Raw genomic sequence first — 5,222 nt, forward strand, 5'->3', positions numbered from 1 at the left:
ACACACACACACACACACTTTTACCCTGAGCATAAAGCACACTCCTTTTCTGATTTATTGTACCCTCTTTCTCTTTTTTTCCTTCTCTCTCTCACCTCTTCTCCTTTCATAGCTGGATTCAAAATTAAGGGACGGTGAGGAGGCAGAAGCTTGGTGGAGGTAGGGAAGAGATGATTGTAGAGGGTACAAGCAAGTTTACAGAAAGTTGGACAAAAAGACAAGAGATGAAAAGAGTTGTTATCTAACAGCACTGGATTTCTTTCTTACCCACCTCAAGCATAATTTTAAGTGACTACAAGCCTATCAAAATTCCCTCACTGTAAACCACTGTGTATCAGCAAGGACATCAGTAGAGTACGTTACTCCAGGTTGCATCTAGGGTTGTGATTCTAAAACAAATGAGGGTGAAAATTGGATGTTCTTTCTTCTATTTGATCCCAGTATTACAAATGTGATCTGTAACTGGTATGGTATTACTGGTCCCAACATGTCTGGATCAATAATTCACAGATCAGAGGATCTCTGCTTCTGGGAAGGGTAGAGCGCAATTCTGCCCCTAGCAGCATCTAGGAAAAAGTGAATGAATGACAAAAATCGTACCTTAGTTAAGGCAGAGTAGCATGGATGCCATGGGAACTAGATGGACTGGAATTCCAGATTAGGGGAAATCTTTCCAGGGTGAGCTATCACCAACTGTCCTCTTGTTGGGAGGAGGTGGTTGGTGAGTTCTAGTTGAGAACTGAAGGAAAATGAAATCAGCAAGGATTTTGGCAGCCAGATGGACTGAATGGAAAATTGAAGTATCCAACATGAAGCCAGTTTCCCACCCTTCAAAGGACTCTTGCTGAATTCTGGAATTGCGAGTGGGAGACTGGGGAACCAAAGTCTTTGAAAGGCAGAGTGACACTTGCCATAATCTCTTAGAACTCTTAGGTATTACTAGTAGGAGGATATTTTAGTATCTAGTAAACAAATACATATCATGACCTAGCAATCCTACTCCTGGGTATTTACCCAAAGAACAAGGTATATACCCTCCAAAGATTTGTACAAGAATATTTACAGTGACTTAAGGGGTGCAGGGTGGCTCAGTCAGTTAAGTGTCCAACTCATGACTTCTGCTCATGTCATTATCTCAGGACCTTGAGATCGAGTTCTGAGATGGGCTCCATGCTGGGCATGGAGCCTGCTTAAGATTCTCCTTCTCCCTCTGCCCCTCTCCCCACCTGGCTCACATGCTCTTTCTCTCAAAAAAAAAAATTGTAATAGCCAAAATTGAGGGGAAACCCCAAATAGAATTGATAAATAAGTAGTGGTATATTTATACACAGTATTAGCAAACAAAAAGAACAAATTACCACTCCTGACACGAACCTGAGTGAATCTCACAGACAAAATGTTGAGGGAAGTAGACCAAGGAATAATGTATACTGCATGATACCATTTATATGTAGTTCAAAAATGAGCAAAACAATTCCATGATTATATAGGTCAGATGACTGGTTAGCTTTGGGGTGATATCAACTGGCAGGGGCATAAGGAAACTTCTAGGGGTGCTGGTAACTTTGTATATCAATCTGGTGGCACTTCCTTGGCTATATACCCATATAAAAATTCATCAAGCTGTACACTTACATGAATCCTCAATGAAATGTACCCAAAAAAACCCCACATAAAATCATTTATTGTTAGAACTAGGAAGAAGCTTAGTGATCACCATGGCCAACTTCTATTTTACACATGAGGAAACCAAGGCTCAGAAAACTTAAGCTTGTAAATGTCTTACAGCTAATGTATTCATTTGTTCAACAGGTAATTAATGGATGCTTACTCTTTGCTGAGACTGGATTAAGAAAGTTAAGACATATATATGACCCGCTTTCATAAAGCCAACGATTTAGCTGTAGTAACAGAAATTAAACAGATAACCTAAAAAAATAAGTATATAATTGCATACTGTGATCAGTGTTGTGAAGGACTGACACCAGGTATTTTTAGCCATTGCACCTGGAGCTGGAACCCAGCTCACTTGGCTAACCGGTTAATCCTCTCTTAACCCCAACAACATTGCCTTTTTCCATAACCTGACCTTTTTAAAAACTATGAGCAAGTTATAGATCTACATGAATTTATTTCTCCAGATTTAAAGAGCAACCTTTAATTGTAAAGCATAAGCAAAACAATAAATAAATTTAAAGGGATGATTTTCTCCCCATTGCCAAAAAAAAAAAAAAAAGACCCAATTTCATCAGATGAGGCACTGCCAAATTATTGGACTTAAAAATTGTTTCCTGTTTGTTAAGTTTCAGTTCTTTAGATTCATCAGGTTTATGGCCTAGCAATGGTCTCTCAATCACCTTCCCTTAGCAGACCAGCCTCTGGTGCCTGTTTATTTGATATTTATCTTGACCAATGGTTATAAATTAGCCAACTTGGAAAACAGAACTGAGATAAATCAATCTCAAGACAACCAAGATATCCATAATAAAATTAAAATACATAAGACATCTGATAGCTTAACCAACTCACGGTCTAATTACTTTGGAGATTTGTTTTGAAAGATGCCAGCTTACTGCTCAATATCTGGCAGGAGCAGATCGTCTCTGCAGAAAGGCTGGTCCAGTTTTCCTGCAACAAAGCAGAAGTCATTAGTAACCTCAGTTTTCTTGATAAGAAACAACCATAATGCCACTGTCTTAAGTTTGGTTTCCTGAGAAGTAGACCCTGAAACAAAGATGTGGGTGAACGTAGTTCATCTCGGAGCTCACCTCAGGAAGCACCAGTGGGAAGGAAGATGGCGAAGTGAGAGAGAGAGAGAAGGCAAGGGCCCTGCACACCTGGGACTCATCAGGCCGGCAACCACTAGGAGACTGCGTGCTGTGCCTCAGACTTGGCCCACCTGAGGGGCAAAGGGCCGGGATACATATGCACAAGCTCCCATCCATTATCGTTAGAGGGTTGCTCCCGGGGCCATGGCCCTCTGGTGCTTCCAGCTGCCCCTGGTGTGGGCTGAGCACACAGCTATAGCCGGAAAAAGCCCTCAGGTAAAAAGTGACAGCTATTTGCTGTAAGAAGCCGTCTGTGCGTAGAGAAATGGCAAATGCTGAAAGCGTAGCGATGGTCACCAGCAGTGTCAGCTAGACACATAATCTCAATTAGTGGAGCGTGCAAGAAAGTCGATCCTTACACACAACTGTGAGCCATGTAAGAAAAGCAGTGCTTAATTGGTTAAGTAGAAATCAGGTAGGAATCTGCTGTACAATAAACAATAACCTGCTTTAAAAATTGAAAAGCACTATAGGATAAAAGCTATTCTTTTCTTCACTTATTACTTTGACTGTGGGCCATCTGTGGCCCAAGTCTAATGATTAAAGGAATTATTTTTCTCAACAGGAAGATCACCCTGGGTCTTCATGAGCTGCCAGAGTCTTCCTGTTCAGCTTCAGTGGAAGAATAAGCCAAAAGTGGTCATGTATGGTATTAGGGAATTTAGTTAGATAGGTAGATGATAGATAGATAGATGATAGATAGATGATAGAGAGATAATAGATAGATAATAGATAGAATGATAGATATGAGATAAACTATATGTACATAAATACATATCTCTTAATACATTTTTTTATTAAATGAAAGAAAAAGGACCTAAATGAAAATAAAGGTACTGTTAACTTTAAATAAATCTTTCTTTAGCATAATGTATTATTTTTCTAATACATTCCTCTCAGGTTAAGAAAAGGAATTATGACTTAATTATCAAGAATTTTATATCATTGAGTTTTTTTATGTTAATCACCATACATTACATCATTAGTTTTTGATGTAGTGTTCCATGATTCATTGTTTGTGTATAACACCCAGTGCTCCATTCAGTACGTGCCCTCTTTAATACCATCACCAGGCTAAAACATCCCCCCACCCATATCATTGGGTTTTTTTAATTAAATCATTCAACTTAAGATCATACCAATTCTCTTTTCTGTGACAGAAGAAGTCATTAGCATGATGTCATTTCCTTTGTCTTACCTCATGATTTTTGTTGGTTATATTTTTATACTGTCAAGATATAACAATTTACATTCTTTGGCCTAATTTTCACAATTATGTAATGTTTACTTGATATTTAAGTGAAGGCAGTGCTCTTCACCAGTCCTTTTATTGTAACTCCTCCATTGCTAGATCCTTTTTTTTAAAGATTTATTTTTTTTTTAAGATTTTATTTATTTATTTGATAGAGAAAGAGACAGCGAAAGGGAACACAAGCAGGGGGAGTGGGAGAGGGAGCCTGATGCGGGGCTCAATCTCAGGACCCTGGGATCGTGACCTGAGCCGAAGGCAGATGCTTAAGGACTGAGACACCCAGGTGCCCCATAAAGATTTATTTATTTATTTTAGATAGAGAGCAGGGGGAGGGGCAGAGGGAGAGGGAGAGAATCTTAAGCAGACTCCACACTGAGTGGGAAGCCTGAAGGGGGGTTCAAACCCACGACCCTGAGATCATGACGTGAGCCGAAATCAAGAATCAGATGCTTACCTGACTGCGCTACCCAGGCGCCCCTAGACTATTTTATCTTTTAGTTGGCTGAAGTTCATGGCTAAGCTGTTTTTTTCAAGAAGGGCTCTTGAAAGTCATTAGTAACCTCAGTTTTCTTTGATAAGAGACAACCATAATGCCACTGTCTTAAGTTTGGTTTCCTGAGAAGTAGACCCTGAAACAAAGATGTGGGTGAACGTAGTTCATCTCGGAGCTCACCTCAGGTGTAACTCTTAAGATTTTTTTTTCCTTCCTTCTTTCTTTCTTTCTTTCTTTCTTTTTTTTTTTTTTTTTTTTTTTTTTTGCTTGCCTTTATTCTCCAGTGACATGTTGGCTGGGAATAACAAGCTTACTTCATACTTTCCTTTTCAGAGCTACTTTGTAGCCTTTTCTCCCTTATGATAGAGTATTGAATGTTGTTATGAAGTAGTCTGATGCCAGCCTAAAGTTTTTACCTTGGTAAATGGCTTGCTCTCAGCCTAGAAATTTCTAGGATTTTTCTCTTATTCTAGAAGTACTGGTATTGGGGAGGGTATGTGCTATGGTGAGCACTGTGAATTGTGTAAGACTGATGAACCACAGACCTGTACCCTGAAACAAATAATACATTATATGTTAAAAAAGAAGAAGAATCAGAAGAAGAAGAAGAAGAAGAAGAAGAAGAAGAAGAAGAAGAAGAAGAAGAAGA

The sequence above is a fragment of the Mirounga leonina genome, unplaced genomic scaffold (genome assembly GCF_011800145.1).
Source record: "Mirounga leonina isolate KUSES-001 unplaced genomic scaffold, KU_Mleo_1.0 Mir_93, whole genome shotgun sequence".
NCBI classification, from domain to species: Eukaryota; Metazoa; Chordata; class Mammalia; order Carnivora; family Phocidae; genus Mirounga; species Mirounga leonina.